General features: G+C 45.3%; 1 long non-coding RNA gene across 1 annotated transcript in view; it reads right to left on the bottom strand.

The window, feature by feature from the left end:
• Window positions 1-264: 264 nt before the first annotated feature.
• The window catches only part of LOC144823439 (uncharacterized), a 70,240-nt gene continuing 52,229 nt past the window's right edge, over window positions 265-18,275 (bottom strand). The window contains exon 3 of the long non-coding RNA XR_013608794.1: window positions 265-464. This is a non-coding gene — a long non-coding RNA (uncharacterized LOC144823439). The remainder of the gene's footprint in view (window positions 465-18,275) is intronic.

The following is an 18,275-nucleotide window of genomic DNA, read 5'->3' as shown; positions in this document are numbered from 1 at the left end:
TATAATTGGAATAGTAAAAGGAATCACCAGATGGCTCCAAAGAAGTAAAAAAAAAGTAAATTAAGAAAGACATCCCTATTCCAAATAACGAATTAATGGAGCTAAACATGTCGCTTGTAGGAAGTATGGACTGCCGGGATGAGAATGTTAAGAATGTGCAAAGTAAGACTACTAAGAAGAAATTTAGATTTTTCACAGCCTGCTGGGCAGAAAATCTGGGCTTTATTAAAGACACGGAGGCTAATATTATGCAAATTCTCCTTTATTGCCACAGCTCAGCATTAACAATGAAGAGAACATAGAACTTGTGAACATTCTAGATGATGTATATAGCTCATGAACACACAGCCATCATCCTTCTTTGTCCAATGCTGCAAACCAATAGAATAAGGTCAATAAAATTCAAACTTGAAGTAAGACGTCCAACGAGCCATCTCCATTAAACAAATGTAGGTATTCTTATTCTGAAAAGAAGGAAACATAAAAGGTTAAAAGATATAACTCTTAGGGAGGGTCAGTTAGTGGAGGGATAATATTAGCCTCCGTGTCTTTAATAAAATCCAGATTTTCTGCCCAGCAGGCTGTGAAAAATCTACATTTTATGGCATGACACGGAGGCCAACAATATGCAGGTTCAAAGTGAATTGAGAACATTGTCAATCACATTATTAATTGGTCTAAAATAACACTTTTTAAACATACTTTCATTAGACCAGTCAGCGGCTCTTAATATATCTTGTAGCTCACCACCAAGCATAAAAGCTTTAGAAGCTGATGTGCCCCTAAGAGAGTGTGCACCAAAAATAGAAATGTCGATACCAAATTCACTCATCACTTCTTTCACCCATCTCGCGAGAGTGGGAGAAGAAACTGGTTTATGAGGAGATCTATGTGAGATCAGGAATTGTGTTTCAGTACCTCCCAAGTTAACAGTCCTGTTTTCATATTCTTTAAGACATTTGACAACACACAAACTTTCATTCTCAGGAAAAAAAGGATAGAAGATAGAAGAAGACATAGTCTTGGTCCTTTTTGTAAGATAAAAACTAACTCCCTCAGGCTGAAAGGTCCTGCTAGTAACATCCAAAGGCTTAAAATCTGGAGTTCGCCTAAAGGAGACCAAACAAAGGAAGACGGTAAGTTTATAAGAAATACGTTTGAGAGAGAGGACATCGTTTTTCCCGATGAAGAGACAAGGTGCAATTTGTTTCTCACGTCCCACAAGGCTGAATATTTAGGGGTTGGAGGATTGAGAACACGCATGCTTCTCGTAATCTTTTTTGTCAAGAGGCATTGACCAACAGATACACCTTCGACTAAGGAGTGTCCTGCAGCTATTGCTGAGCAATAGACATTAACGGTTCTGTAACTGAGGCCAGAAGCGAAAAGCTCTGAAAGGAAATTAACTACATGAACTAAATCAGTTGAAACGGGGTCATAATGTCGTTGAAAACACCAGCGAACCCATTTGTTCCAGGCCAATCGATATGCCTTCCTTGTTCCAGAAGTCCAGGATTCAGATATGAGTCGGAGAGCATTGAGCGAAAGGCCAGGGATTTGCCACTGTTGCCTGAAATCTTCTAGGCCGTCAGGACTAAGATGCCTTGGTCTAGGAGGCGGTGAGATTCGCCCTGAGGGCCCAGGAGAAGACGACTGAAAGATGGGATCAGGATCAGGAAATCCATGGGCATCTCCAAGATGACCGGGAACCATGCTTGAGACCTCCAGAGAGGGGGTTATCACTACCATACTCTGAAGGTATCGGCAAGCGTGTAAGAGGAGGTGAGGGAGCATTACAAACGGCGGGAAGGCATATGGTTTTAAGTCTTGCCAATTCTGGAGGAAGGCATCCACTCCTGATGCCTGAGGGTCCGGCCTACAACTGAAATATTTCGCCAACTGAGTGTTTAATCTGTCTGCGAAGAGGTCCGTCCCGAAGGGGCCCCACTGCTCTTGAATGCTTAAGAATATCTCCCTATTCAACTTCCAATTGCTGGAATCCCTGAAATGTCTGGAAAACCAGTCTGCTACACCATTGTTCAAACCTGGGATGTGTTCCGCCGTGACTGACAGTCCCTTGTTCAAGCAATAGTCCCAGAAAACATTCGCTATTTCGGTCAGACCTTTCGAATGCGGTCCTCCCAATTTGTTGACGTATTTTACCGTAGAGACATTGTCCATGAGGAGCATTATAGAACATTTCATAGTTTTCTGGGTAAAGCTTCGAATTGCAAAGGAACCAGCTAAAAGTTCCAGGCAGTTGATTTGTAGTTTCTTCTTCTCGCGTGTCCACTCTATTATCGCATCCGACTCTATTATCAAGTCTGGGGTTTCCCCGAAAATCGCCTTTCCATTCCAAGCTTCGGCATTTTTCAGCCACCAAGAAAGTTCTTCTCTCGAATCTATGTCCAAGGTGGTCATCTGAGTATACGACAGTCGCTTTTAGAGCCTTCGCTTTGAGTCTCTCTTTGTATTTATGACAAAGCCCAGGTATTCTAGGAGGCGGGTAGTAAAATCTGTGTGTCGAGAAAATTGTCGACTTGGATTGAGCCATGATAAGGATGTCGTCCAGGTAGATTATCAGTCTCACACCCCTTTCCCTTAGCCATGCCACTACTGGGCGAAGCACCTTGGTGAAGCACCATGGGGCTGAGGATAGACCGAATGGAAGGCTGAAAAATTCCCAGAGTTTTCCCTCCAAAGTGAACTGTAGGAACTTCCTGTGAGGGGGCCATATAGGAATGGTCAAATAAGCGCCCTTTAAATCCAGGCGTGTTAACCAATCGCCTTTCCTCAGTACATCTCTGAGGAGGTGTATTACCTCCATTTTGAAATGGTGGTAGACACCCACCTGTGTCTTGCTTTTCTATTCCACCAAGAAAATATTGCTGATGAAATCTGTTTGAGAGCCCTCTCCTATAGCCCCTTTGGCGAGAAGATCTTTGACTTCTTGAGATACAAGTTTCTTTTGATCTTGGGAGAATATTATCTCGCGGGGTGTTTTTAATTGAAAGGGAACATCTATAAAGTCTATTTGACGGTTTGTAAGACCCAGGGATCTTGAGTTATCAAGGCCCAGTTGGCAGAGAAAAGGGCTAGTCTCCCACCCACCTCTACAGGGGTATCTGAATGGTCTCTCAATGCACCTACCTGTTGAGAAACTCTTGTTCCTCCTTTCGCCACGAAAAAATCTTCCCCTGTTGCGTTGCCTCTGGGGGTAGAAGGTTTGGTTCCCGTAGAATGACGACTGTTGATACCTGGATCCTCTTCCGAAAAAGGATCTTGAGGTGGATTGTCCACGGCCGGGGAATCGACCCCGCATTCTCCCGGCCCGTCCAAAAATCATGTCCTGGAACATTTTCTTAATTTCGCGTTGGAACTTTTGAATCGCGCTGAACGCCCCAACCTATTTTGCCATATCACGGATGAAGTCTTCTCCGAATAGGAGTCCTTGCGAGTTGGCAAATAAAGAGGAAGGACCCAACTCTATTAGCTTAGGGTCTATTTTAAGTAGTATCCCTTTTCTACGTTCATTAGATATGGCAGTGTTTGGATTGCTGAGAAGGCAGATATATCTTTGAACCCATTCACGTAGCTCTTTGGGATCAATAGGGATGCCACCTACATAGGCATTTTCGGCCAAATCAAAGATTTTGGTTAGGGGACCAATTATATCAAGTAGACGGTCCTGACATGACCTGAGTCCCTTGTCTATGCCCTTCCTTGGGTCTTTTGCACCCTTAGCTATAAATGCGACGACCTTAGGGTCGAGCTCGGGGGTGAAAGCGATTTTGTCTGGAAGGGATGGGCGAGGGCATTCTGTTCTCAATCTGGATCTCAGTTCTTTGGGGATCTCCCTTCTTAGCCAAAAGCTAATGTATTCTGCGACGTGTTGGGGCGGTAGCCATTCGGGAGAAAGGAGATGTTTGATTAATAAGGGATCGAACATATTGTCTCCAAAAGGGTCAGTGATACCCATTTTGGATCCCGATCCTTTGCTTGCCTCCTTGGAGTCCTCTATCGAGTTGTCTTCTCGGATCTCAATATCCGAATCAAAAGGTGACGAGCAGGAGAGGTCTATCTCCGCATCGTTTTTTTCGTCACTATCAATACGTATAGGTGATTCTGGACCTATCTCTTGTCCCTCTGTGATGCCCAAGGCACCGTTCTGGTCTCCGGCTTGATGGCGAGATTGAGCAGATTTTGATGACACCTTGTGTTTTTTGGAAGATAAAATAGGTTGTTCCCCTGCGACTCTTTTCTTTGGGGCCTTAACTGCCCCTTCCTTAGTGCCTGAGGTGGGAGCACTACTAGTAGAAGGCCATGTCTTCGTAAACATTTCACAATTTTTATTGATGGTGTCATTACATTTTTTATTGATGGTTTCATTAAAAGAGCTCATGGCTTTATCCATGGCTTTTGAAACCAGTAGTTCTAACTTTCCCTCTAGTGAGGCATCAGGGTTGGAAGACATGATTTAGGTATAAATGTCCTTATCTGTAATAGTCATCTTTATTTATAATAATATCTCTTTCTTTTTCATCAATTAGAAGTCATGAAAAATATATAGGGAGGGAAAGGGTTACATTTTGTTTGGGCCGTACAAAAACTGATCTATTATCTTAGTAATAAAAGGACCGATAAGAAGTAGCAGACAATCGCGTTGTCAGAACAGCAGTAACTGTCAAAATGTACTGCTGTTTCTAAGACAACCACGCACGTTTCTTACGTGCGCGGTTGTTGCCTATGGTCATTCATATAAGGTCGATCTCCCCGCGATGAACAATTAAAATGCACATCGCGTCGGAGAAGGAAGACCGGGGTCCTGAACCGAGCGGCTGAGGAGGCGGTCAAAAGAGTTGAGCGCGGTATGCGGGTAGGGTCGGGGTAAATAAAATGGGATACAGGCCCGGTGTGCGGCAAATGGGTTGCTAGGAGCGTAGAGACCAGAGTCCCCGCTCGCGCTCAAGTGTTACCAAGTAACGTGAAGCGCTCGCGGTCATTTCGAAAGGCGCACAGGGTTGCTAAAATGTGCGGTAAGGTTCAGGAAAAAAGCGAGATACATACGGGAAAAGCGGCCAAGAGGGCGGAATCTGAAGGGTGTAGAAGACCCAAATCAAAGATAAGACAATGAAAATACACAAATAAAAGAACTAAAAAGGTCTTAAAAGACACATAATAGAGAAGGGGTATCACATAGTAGGGTAAATAGGACCCAGTCATGTGATAAACAAATATAGGGCAGTACACATATGAATAGTGTATAGTAGAGACACAAATAAAAGGAGGGTACTTATCTTGTTGAGCAGCAGCAACAAAGAAGGATGATGGCTGTGTGTTCATAAGCTATATACTTTAATCATATGAGAAGGATCACTTGTCCTGCATAACATCGGGTATGCGGTATTCGTTCTTTCTAGTCCCAATAAAAACTCTCATGCACGTGGTTTTTTGATGGTAAAGTCAAGCGGTATATCTTGATTCTCCGCTGGCCCTCACACGTGTCTGCATAATCATAGGGTTTGGTTTTGTATGCAGCCTCCACCAGGAGGTATTACCCTTTGTTAGGATCAGTAGTGATCAGAAATTGTGGTTGTGAAAGGGTGTAGTGAAAGTGATTAAAAGTCTCTCTTTTCCAGAAAATGTGTTTTAATAGTTCTGGTTCTAGGAGGCAATAAAAACAAAATAGGTGATTGAGAGTGATTATGACTCTCTCACTGTGTAGTTGTGATCTTAGGTCGACATGTTTCAGCCCTTCTGCGCCAATCGGTCGGTGGGCTTTCTTCAGGACCAGGGGGTGTAGTGTATAGAGACAATTATTGTCTCCATGGGGAGAGGGTACACTGAGGAATTTCCTGATGTGCCCTCAGTGAATAGAACAAGAATTTGTTCCGTTCTTAAAGGTCAAGTTTTACCTGTAAAAATAGAATAAGACACAATAGACAAGGGAAAGGGTAGGGGTTTTCTTTGTAACATAAGACTAGACGACTGGTTTCTAATTACCAGGAACATATAAAAACGCTCTAGGGCATAGCAACTAAAAAATAGCAATACTTCAACTGACTTCCCTAACTCATGGTCAGGGTTGACTTTCTCAATTTTGGCGATACTGGTTACACTGAAATGGCAAGTAGTCCCTACTCACAGAGCTGATATTGTTTACTTGTTTTGAATGACTGTTTTAGTAATTACTTCTCATGTTATTCATTCTCGCTTACTTGCAATGCCCCGTTTTGACCTTGGTTTCATGGATCATTTCCCAATCTCTAATCTCGGTTTTCAATCTGCCTCAGTAAGGTGTTTGTTTTTATATTAATTATTATCAATGTAACAATCTGCCTCTTTATGACGACGCAATGTGGTGAGGAAGTTACACAATCTTACAATGTCCTTTTGTGACATAGATATACTTATTTATAGTGGCTAACACCAAACAGTGACTCGCTCGATCTTTTTTACAACATACCTTAATTTTCGGTAAATTTTACCTCAACAGGATCCAAATGGGCCAGGGAGGCCTGTTATGACAACGAATAACTCATTAAGTAAAAAGAGAAGGTTAGCGTGTACTTTACGGTTTTGTAGCACTTGCTCTCGTCGCTACCTTCGGTCACTCCGTCTTCCGACTTGTACTGACTCTGCCACTTTGGTCCCAGATTTGCTTGTGATGCCGGTTCAGTGGGTTTTAACTTCAGGGTTACCATGCGAGTGTGAACAGACTATGTTTATAGTGAAAGTCTGTTTTCTAAGGGCTACGTTGTTCATGAAAAAATGTGTAAATGTAGAAATTACTTATAATTATTTTTGTTGATATTGGTGTTTCCATAAATTAATTTCGCGAATTATTGAGGCAGATCACCGATGATAGTTGGTTATGACCTCTTGAACTTCTAGGTTGGGAAACATCTCTGGAATTTTAACATGACGCTTTTGTTCTCTCTTTTTTACTTGTGTCATTAATAACTTGAACTCAAACCGTCAATGCAGAAAAACACACTTATTTTCTATTTTTCTCTGTGTTCTTTAACACGGTTATCTTAAATGACACATTTTTATATACCATGCTTTGAATGATTAGTCTATTGAAGAGAACTTTAAGCGAAATTTCATTTTTTGAGTTGGTATTTTGATCATTTTTCTGCAGGGATTTATTTTCCACGTTTCATTTATCAATATTTCCCCAAGGAATATTGTCATTAAGGCCCTCTGTATCTGTTTTTAGTCTATGTACCCATCTTTGCTCCTTCTCGAAAAGAATTCTCTCTGGATTGTGGTCTTTGTTATTCAGTGTCTCCAGAATTACCCAGCTAAGATCCTCCACTGTGTGATTTACTTCAAGATAATGGTTGGACATCTTAGTTGTTGCTTTCTTGCATTTTACATTACTGCGGTGTTCACCTAGGCGCTGCGTAACTTTTCTGCACGTCATTCCTATGTATCGTTTCTCACACGGACATGTGATCATGTAGATCACATGACTCGTGTTGCAGTTCGTATGGTTGATGAGTTTTCATTTAAAATTCGGTAGTAGTTGTATTTCTTTTGTGACTTTTGTGAGAGGACACACGGAGCATGAGCCACATGGATAGTGGCCAACCACTGGGCGTGTATCCCACGGTGAGTTGGTCACGGCAAGAGGTTTCTTCGGTGGAGGTCTCGTATGGACCAAAATATCCTTCAGGTTGCGTGTTCTTTTATTCACAAACCTTGGTTTCTCCCATTCAATGTTGGCTGAGGTGAGGATTCTCCAGTTCTTATTTATAACCTTTTTCAGTTTATTACTGGCTGGACCATAGGTGGTTACACAGGTAAGGATTTCAGGTGTTTGTTCTCTTATTGTGGGTTCTAGGAGTCCTTCTTGGTTTTGGTTCTGGGATCGCTTTTTGCATTTCTCAATGATTCTTTTCGGGTAGTTTCTTTCTTCAAGTTTACCACTTAGGTCGTTAGCTTGTTGTTTATACTCTGTGGTTTTGCTGCAATTCCTTCGCAGCCTTAGAAATTGACTAAAAGGAAGATTTTCCCTTAGTGGTCTGAGGTGATAGCTGTTATAAGATAATAAACTGTTCTTTGAGGTTGGTTTGTAGAAAGTTCTTGTTTGTAGAGTCTGGCCATCAGTATATATAGTGATATCTAAAAAGTCCAATTTTTGTTTGTCTGCTGTGTATGTAAATTTGAGCCATTGGTCACTTGAGTTAATCCATGTGTGGAAGTTGGCAATGCTCTCCACATCTCCTTCCCAGATTAAGATTACGTCGTCAATATAACGACGCCAGAACAATATGTGTTCCTGGTAGGGATTGTTGGGGGTGTTTATATGTTCCATTTCAAAATTGCTCACGTAGAGTCCCGCTACGCTAGGAGCGAAGGTACTCCCCATGGATGTACCATGGCATTGTTGGTAGATGGTATCATTATACTTGAAATAATTCTCAGTGAGAGCCATCTTGCAACACTCTAGAACGAAGTGTCTAGGTGTTATGTACTCCCAATCTTGGTTGAAGAGGATTGTCTCCAAAGTCTCAAGTGTCTTTTGTTGGGGTAGACTTGTGTAGAGACTTTCCACATCGAGTCCTACAAGAATCATGTTTTCTTCTGAATACTGGAAATCTTTGAGGAGGTTAAGGAGATCCCTGGTGTCTTTAAGATAGGTCGGAGTTTTTTGTACTAGCGGTTTGAGGTACTGGTCCGCAAATTGAGATAATGGTTCTTATACCGAACCAATTCCGGAAACAATTGGTCTTCCTGGTGGTGGGTTCCGTGCCTTATGTATCTTGGGCAAGGAGTAGAAGTAGAGTATCCGAGGGTTCTTAGTTTCTAGGAACTCTGCCTCTTTTTTAGAAATCCACGCATTGGTTTCTGCTTCCGTTATCATCAGCGTGATTGTCCTCTGTAGTCTCGGTGTTGGATCAGTGTTCACCACTTTGTAGAATTTTTGATCAGAAAGTAGCTCGAGACATTGCTGATTATAGCCATCTTTCGAGAGGAGAACTACCCCTCCACCTTTGTCAGCTTGCTTTATAATGATGTCTCCATCATTTTTCAGTTCGTCAAGTGCCTGTTGTTCGGCTCTAGACATATTCTGGAAGGGTTTCTTTGTGTTGTCATTGAAACCATCGATCTCTTTCATTACGGCTTGTTCGAACGTGAGAATCTCTATTGGTACTTGTGAGTTTAGAGGGCAGAATGTGGATTTCTTTCTTAGTGTAGTATCTCCATCTGGGACCTGAGGGGCTTGATTGCTAAAAAAGGCCTTTAGTTTCAATTTCCTACAAAAGTCCGCAACTTCACATTTTATTTTGAAGGTGTCTAGGGTTGGTGTTGGGACATATCCAAGGCCTTTGTTTAGTACCTGCTCCTGTTCCTTCGTTAGTACCTTTTTCATCAAGTTTACTATTAGGTTGTTGTGGTTTCGAGAAGGAGCAAAGATGGGTACATAGACTAAAAACAGATACAGAGGGCCTTAATGACAATATTCCTTGGGGAAATATTTATAAAGAAACGTGGAAAATAAATCCCTGCAGAAAATTGATCAAAATACCAACTCAAAAAATGAAATTTCGCTTAAAGTCCTCTTCAATACACTAATCATTCAAAGCATGGTATATAAAAATGTGTCATTTAAGATAACCGTGTTAAAGAACACCGAGAAAAATAGAAAATAAGTGTGTTTTTCTGCATTGACGGTTTGAGTTCAAGATATTAATGACACAAGTGAAAAAGAGAGAACAATAGCGTCATGTTAAAATTCCAGAGATGTTTCCCAACCTAGAAGTTCAAGAGGTCATAACCAACTATCATCGGTAATCTGCCTCAATAATTCGCGAAATTAGTTTATGGAAACACCAATATCAACAAAAATAATTATAAGTAATTTCTACATTTACACATTTTTTCATGAACAACGTAGCCCTTAGAAAACAGACTTTCTCTATAAACATAGTCTGTTCACACTCGCATGGTAACCCTGAAGTTAAAACCCACTGAACCGGCATCACAAGCAAATCCGGGACCAAAGTGGCAGAGTCAGTACAAGTCGGAAGACGGAGTGACCGAAGGTAGCGACGAGAGCAAGTGCTACAAAACCGTAAAGTACACGCTAACCTTCTCTTTTTACTTAATGAGTTATTCGTTGTCATAACAGGCCTCCCTGACCCATTTGGATCCTGTTGAGGTAAAATTTACCGAAAATGAAGGTATGTTGTAAAAAAGATCGAGCGAGTCACTGTTTGGTGTTAGCCACTATAAATAAGTATATCTATGTCACAAAAGGGCATTGTAAGATTGTGTAACTTCCTCACCACATTACGTCGTTATAAAGAGGCAGATTGTTGCATTGATAATAATTAATATAAAAACAAACACCTTACTGAGGCAGATTGAAAACCGAGATTAGAGATTGGGAAATGATCCATGAAACCAAGGTCAAAACGGGGCATTGCAAGTAAGCAAGAATGAATAACATGAGAAGTAATTACTAAAACAGTCATTCAAAACGAGTAAACAATATCAGCTCTGTGAGTAGGGACTACTTGCCATTTCAGTGTAACCAGTATCGCCAAAATTGAGAAAGTCGACCCTGACCATGAGTTAGGGAAGTCAGTTGAAGTATTGCTATTTTTTAGTTGCTACGCCCTAGAGCGTTTTTATATGTTCCTGGTAATTAGAAACCAGTCGTCTAGTCTTATGTTACAAAGAAAACCCCTACCCTTTCCCTTGTCTATTGTGTCTTATTCTATTTTTACAGGTAAAACTTGACCTTTAAGAACGGAACAAATTCTTGTTCTATTCACTGAGGGCACATCAGGAAATTCCTCAGTGTACCCTCTCCCCATGGAGACAATAATTGTCTCTATACACTACACACCCTGGTCCTGAAGAAAGCCCACCGACCGATTGGCGCAGAAGGGCTGAAACATGTCGACCTAAGATCACAACTACAGAGTGAGAGAGTCATAATCACTCTCAATCACCTATTTTGTTTTTATTGCCTCCTAGAACCAGAACTATTAAAACACATTTTCTAGAAAAGAGAGACTTTTAATCACTTTCACTACACCCTTTCACAACCACAATTTCTGATCACTACTGATCCTAACAAAGGGTAATACCTCCTGGTGGAGGCTGCATACAAAACCAAACCCTATGATTATGCAGACACGTGTGAGGGCCAGCGGAGAATCAAGATATACCGCTTGACTTTACCATCAAAAAACCACGTGCATGAGGGTTTTTATTGGGACTAGAAAGAACGAATACCGCATACCCGATGTTATGCAGGACAAGTGATCCTTCTCATATGATTAGAATATATTGACCCAAGGGAAGTGAATGGATCTCAGATTCCTTTCCTCCCTATCCATTGATCTTGAATCATAAGCTATATACATCATCTAGAATGGTCACAAGTTCTATGTTCTCTTCATTGTTACTACTGAGCTGTGGCAATAAAGGAGAATTTGCATAATGTTGGCCTCCAAGTCATGCCATAAAATCGACACTCGACAAATCGCAAGGTAGTGAAAAAGGGGGAAGTCTTGTGACAAAATCAATGAAAGAGTTTGTAGGTAAACATTTTAAGAAGATATATGAGGGCAATGCCTCAAGAGTCCTGCAAGCCCAGGAAGACTTGGAAATAAGGTCTAGACTAGAGGAAACCTTGCTGCAATCGATGGCCCAAGGTACCAAGGGTACAGAAGAATTAGAGCTTAACAGTAAATGTAAATGTAAATTGATACTTGTATAGCGCACTACTCACCCACAAGGGTCTCAAGGCGCTTGTACGAATACCGCTGTGGAACCCATCCTGGCTTTCCCTGTGAGGTGTCCACTCCTGGGTACCCCCAAGGTGGTGGCCAGGCATCCTTAGCGTTGTGGGGGCCGTTGTGGAGATTAAGCAAGCTATTGCCCAGAGTTGCAGAGTGGGACTCCATGATTGGACTAGGCACCGAGGCGAGAATTATCAGGTCCGTGGAATTTTTGAGCCCAAGACCCGCCGAGGCGGGGAATTGAACCCTGGTCCCGGGCTAGACCTCTGCATCAGGGTCTGCCGCACTAACCATTGAGCCACACTTCTCCACCCAAATTGGAGAATTTGGGTGGCAGTACGCTGAGCCTGGACATTTCTCCATCTTCTTCAGCTTCAATGTTGGATATAATGTTATTGATGCAAAAAACCCTGTAAGGTCTGCTAGAAGTGACATTGTCTAATAATAAAACTCTAAACTCCCATGAAATGTACTTAAAACAAACCGTAAGAGAATTACAAGGCATTATAGGTTTAATGCCATCGGTGGTTAGACGTATACTTGACAGTCCTTCTCAAGGTGGAGATGGGCAACCTGGGTGTGACGGAGGGGTGCCAGGTGAACCCCGTAATGACTCGGAGTGGTGGTCCACCGCTGCTCTCTCACCTTGCCCATTGTCCCTACAGCTGCCCGAGAACGAGTGGCGAGAGAAACAGGACGATTGCTGGATACCCCCGGAAAAGGGACGTGGTGCCTTTAAATGGAACGACGAGGACAGCGTAGCTCTGCCCCCTTTCCACGGCGCTACGTCAAAAGGCGGAAGTATCTCATCCTCGACGGACGGCGTTTCCCTGGAGGTAGACGGTGTGGAGAGAAGCCGGAGCAACGCGAGGGTGAATCAGGAGGAGGACGGAGAGCAGACGAGCCCAGCGGAATTCTACAAGCCTGGAGGCCAACGTTTCAGTTCATCGCCCCGCCACGGTCCCGAGGGAGGAACGTGGCTTAACAAGGTACGGGGCAGAGTTGCGGAGTGGGTGGGTCGGAGTAGCCCTACCGAGTAACATCCGCTGCCGAGTGTATTTAGCGTCCCAGGTGCCCCTCCCTTCACGAGCACTGAGAGCACTACGTGACGTTTGTACAGTTCACTGACACTTGGTTTCCTTCACCTCCCCTACCCTCCACTGTTTATACGGGACGTCCCAGTAACCCGATATTTGTCCTTTGTTTGCTTTCTGGGTCCCCTGCGGTGCTGACGAGGAAGACGCCAGCGAAGGAGGAACCATTGAGATCGGACCCTTCCCCAGAGTCAGTCTAAAGCACGGACTACACCTCCTGAAGTACCAGAGACTTTGTGTTTGTTCCCCGTAAAGAGACTTATATTCCCCTCCCTGAACACTGTGATTGGTATGCAGAGGAAAACCTATATACCAATAAAACCCTCGTTTAAATCACTACTGAAAGAGCCAACCTTTGTGTTTACCCCGAGATCTGCTTTAGTAGAAAGGCAGGTACCAGCTGAGCAACCCCCCCTGGGACAACTGGTGTCAGAAGAGGGATCAGAAACACCAACCATCTGCCAAAACGAGATGGAAGCCCTCATTGATCACATCATTAAAGGCCAGGAGAAGTTGGAATGGGCAGTGCAACAACAAATACAGTCCGCCCAAGCCGACAGGGATTTGATTAAATCCACCGTTACCGCCCAGCTCGAAGGCCTTAGGAATGTGCCGCCTCCCACCCAAGTCATCACTGGAGAAGCACGCCAAGTCTCCCCTCATCACGCGGGGGTGGCCCTACAAAAATACCTAACCGGAGAGGATCCCGACGCCTTCCTCCTCAATTTTGAGAGGGCAGCCCGGGCGATGGGATGGCCCGAAGAAAAGTGGCCCTTTTTCTTGGCTCCTCTCCTCACTGGTGAGGCCCAGTCGGCCTATCAAGCTGCGAACCCCTTAGGGAACACCGCATATAAAACAATTAAGGAAGTCATCCTTGACCATTTAGGCCTAGACCAGGAGGCCTATCGAGTGAGATTCCGTAAAGAGCGGGGAGCCCCGGGAGAGAACCCGAAGACCCTCTTCTTCCGACTAAGGATGGCCGCCGATAAGTGGTTAAGACCTGAGGTGTGTACCAAGGAAGAAATACTAAACAAGGTATACTTGGAGCAATTTATGGAGGCCCTGCCTTATGCAACCCAGCGATGGTTACGTCAACATGCCAGTCTGGACGTTAACCAAGCCATTGAGATGGCGTCACAGTTCGCCAGAGCCCAGCCCCGGACGATAGTATGGGATGCCGACAAAACAGAAAAATCACACAAACCGACAGTCCCGGGGAAGCTGGAGAAGAAACCCAAGATAGGGACAGAAACTATGCGTCCCCGTCCAACCGGGATGACCTCCCCCATGACCAGGGGCCCCCAATGTTTCGAATGTGGGGAGTGGGGCCACATAGCCAGGCTGTGCCCTCGAAAAAAAAACACCGAAGAGCCCATGGAAGTAGGCTACCTCCCAAGGACCGTGATGTATTCGGCGGAACTGGGTAGCACCTTTTATGTGAGTATGAAACTTAACGGACTCCTGGTAAAAGCCCTCCTAGATTCCGGGTGCCGACAGTCGGTGGTCCAGGAACGTTTCGTTAAGCCGGAACAGTTCTCTGCCCCTGCCACAGTGTACATACGCTGCGTACATGGCGATGTCAAACCATATCCAGTAGCTGAACTAACACTGTACCTGCCCCAGAGAGAGCCTTGCCAGGTTAAGGTGGGGGTGGTGGACTCGCTACCAGAGGACATGATTCTGGGGACAGATAACCCTGAATTCCTCTCCCTCTTTAGGGAAACCCTGACCCCGTCTCCCTCTAACAAAGCCCACGTTCCGTCCACATACCTTTCCCCTGAACCTTGGGTTATAGACAAGAGTTTCCGCTTTGCGCAGGCAGAGGACCGGACATTATATAACGCCTGGGAAAGTGCCCACGCCAGCGAAGAAACCCGCGCCCCAACATATCCCAGGTTCTTGATCCAGAAGGACCTGCTGTACCGCCAAGCCCAGAGTGATGGGGATCTTCAATTGTTAGTTCCAAAGTCCTTTAGAGAGCAGGTCTTGTTCTTTGCTCATGCACATCTTACGGCAGGGCATACAGGCAAGGAGAAAACCACGGATGTCGTTCTTCGACATTTCTTTTGGCCCGGGATATACAAGGACATTCAGGACTATTGCGCCACCTGTGAGATTTGCCAAAAGAGAAACTCGCAAAGACCAAGTGCCGCCCCTCTACAGAGGATGCCCATAATAGGAACGCCCTTTGAAAGGGTCGGCATGGACCTCATAGGACCTCTACCAAAGACCCCCCGAGGACACATGTACGCCTTAGTTGTGGTCGATTACGCCACCCGGTTTGTGGAAGCCTTCCCCTTACGTACCACCACGACATCAGCCATTTCAGAGAAGTTTGTTGAGTTGTTCTCCCGGGTAGGATTTCCAAAAGAAGTCCTCACCGACCAGGGAACCCCCTTCACCTCCAAGGTAATGAAAGAAGTATGCAAACTCCTGAACATCAAACATCTGAAGACATCCGTGTACCACCCTCAGACGGATGGTCTCGTCGAAAGGTACAATCAAACCCTTAAACTGACCTTGAAAAAGATGTTGAGCGCAGAAGGACCCTCCTGGGATCGGTTGCTACCCCTGGCCCTTTTTGTAATACGTTCCCAGAAGCAGAGCAGCCTAGGCTGTTCTTCCTTTGAATTGTTATATGGACGCCTACCCCGGTCACTGTTAGAGATGACCAAAGAAATGTGGGAAACAGAGGAAGAACAAGAGAAGAAAGGAATGCTGGAATATACGACACAACTGAGAAATAAGCTGGGGAAACTCAGGGAGTTGGCTCACTCCTCATTGGACCGCCATCAAGAGAGAAACAAAAAGTACTATGACAAGGGGAAAAGGCTACGCAAGCTCGTGGTGGGAAAGTGGGCTCTAGTTCTTCTACCCTCCATTAGCAACAGTTCCAAGAGTGAATGGCAAGGCCCCTATCAAGTACTTGAAGCCATAGGGCAAACCACATACCGGTTAAGGATCACGGCAAAGAAAACACAAACCTACCACATTAATCTGCTAAAGGAGTGGTTGGGACCACTTCCTAAAGACAACCAGCTGGTCATACCGTCAGCGACTTCCCAGTCGTCCGTACAGCAGCTTGTGGTGAATGATGAGTTAACCAACGAACAGAAACAAGAGTTGCAGGACATACTGGCCCCCTTCTCTGATGTGTTTTCTGATACTCCGGGGAGGACCACTCTGGTAGAACACAGGATTGAAACTTTACCGGGAAAGATAGTGAAACAACGGCCTTATAGGATACCAGCAGCCCGCCGTGAAGCCGTAAGGAAGGAAGTCTGTGAGATGCTCCGATTGGGGGTGATACGTCCGTCCCAGAGTCCATGGTCATCCCCGATCGTCATGATCCCCAAACCAGACGGATCGAAGAGATTCTGCATGGATTTCCGTGCGCTGAATGCAGTGTCTCTCTTCGATTCCTATCCGATTCCCCGGGTGGACGAGCTGATGGAGAAGATAGGAGATGCCAGGTATATCACCACCATTGACCTCACGAAGGGGTATTGGCAGGTGCCTCTTCGTGAGGAAGACATGAAAAAGACTGCGTTTGTCACTGACGAGGGCTTATATGAATTCACAGTCCTCCCGTTTGGCCTTCATGGGGCTCCAGCGACCTTTCAGCGTCTAATGAACCAGGTACTGCGACCATACACCACCTTCAGCTCAGCGTACCTGGATGACATCGTTATTCACAGCCACGATTGGAGTGAACACATGAGACATCTGCAGACTATCCTCTTAGCATTGAGGAAAGCCGGCCTTCATATTAATGCAAAAAAATCGAGAGCAGCCTTCACTAAAGTCAACTACCTGGGATATGTATTGGGCGACGGGGTTATCGCTCCCCAAAGCGAAAAGATCAGAGCAATAGAGAAGGTGCCGTTCCCTGCCTCAAAGAGAGACATGAGGGCATTTTTAGGACTGGTAGGTTACTACCGCAGGTTCATTCCTAACTTTGCCGAGACAGCTGCCCCCCTAACGGATCTGCTACGAAAAGAAGTCCCGCCCAAACGGTTCACGAATCCATCCCCGGAATCTGTAGGAGCCTTCCAGTCCTTAAAGAACTCTATGACCACAGCCCCAGTTCTCCTATCTCCTGACTATAACAAAGCCTTTATACTGGCTACAGACGCCTCTAATGTGGGGATAGGAGCTGTATTGTCCCAGATTGGGGAGGACGGGACTGAACACCCGGTACTGTATGTAAGCCGGAAATTGTTTCCACGCGAGTCCCACTACTCCACTATCGAGAAAGAGGCCCTGGCCATCAAGTGGGCCATCGATAAGTTAAAGTACTATTTAGAAGGCACTCGATTTGTCCTCCATACGGACCATGCCCCTTTGAGATGGATCCACCAGAACAGTAGCCAGAACCCTAGAGTGCTTAGGTGGTTCCTATCACTGCAGCCCTATACTTTCAGTGTGCAGCATCGCAAAGGCAAAGACAATGGGAACGCAGACTTTCTGTCCCGGGTCTTTCCTCTCCCCGATCGGGAGAAGCCAGGGGGGGAGGTATGTGACGGAGGGGTGCCAGGTGAACCCCGTAATGACTCGGAGTGGTGGTCCACCGCTGCTCTCTCACCTTGCCCATTGTCCCTACAGCTGCCCGAGAACGAGTGGCGAGAGAAACAGGACGATTGCTGGATACCCCCGGAAAAGGGACGTGGTGCCTTTAAATGGAACGACGAGGACGGCGTAGCTCTGCCCCCTTTCCACGGCGCTACGTCAAAAGGCGGAAGTATCTCATCCTCGATGGACGGCGTTTCCCTGGAGGTAGACGGTGTGGAGAGAAGCCGGAGCAACGCGAGGGTGAATCAGGAGGAGGACGGAGAGCAGACGAGCCCAGCGGAATTCTACAAGCCTGGAGGCCAACGTTTCAGTGCATCGCCCCGCCACGGTCCCGAGGGAGGAACGTGGCTTAACAAGGTACGGGGCAGAGTTGCGGAGTGGGTGGGTCGGAGTAGCCCTACCGAGTAACAACCTCTGCCGAGTGTATTTAGCGTCCCAGGTGCCCCTCCCTTCACGAGCACTGAGAGCACTACGTGACGTTTGTACAGTTCACTGACACTTGGTTTCCTTCACCTCCCCTACCCTCCACTGTTTATACGGGACGCCCCAGTAACCCGATATTTGTCCTTTGTTTGCTTTCTGGGTCCCCTGCGGTGCTGACGAGGAAGACGCCAGCGAAGGAGGAACCGTTGAGACCGGACCCTTCCCCAGAGTCAGTCTAAAGCACGGACTACACCTCCTGAAGTACCAGAGACTTTGTGTTTGTTCCCCGTAAAGAGACTTATATTCCCCTCCCTGAACACTGTGATTGGTATGCAGAGGAAAACCTATATACCAATAAAACCCTCGTTGAAATCACTACTGAAAGAGCCAACCTTTGTGTTTACCCCGAGATCTGCTTTAG

This window comes from Lissotriton helveticus, chromosome 3_1 (assembly GCF_964261635.1).
Source record: "Lissotriton helveticus chromosome 3_1, aLisHel1.1, whole genome shotgun sequence".
Taxonomy (NCBI): Eukaryota; Metazoa; Chordata; class Amphibia; order Caudata; family Salamandridae; genus Lissotriton; species Lissotriton helveticus.
This window is presented reverse-complemented; position numbering and strand designations above follow the sequence as displayed.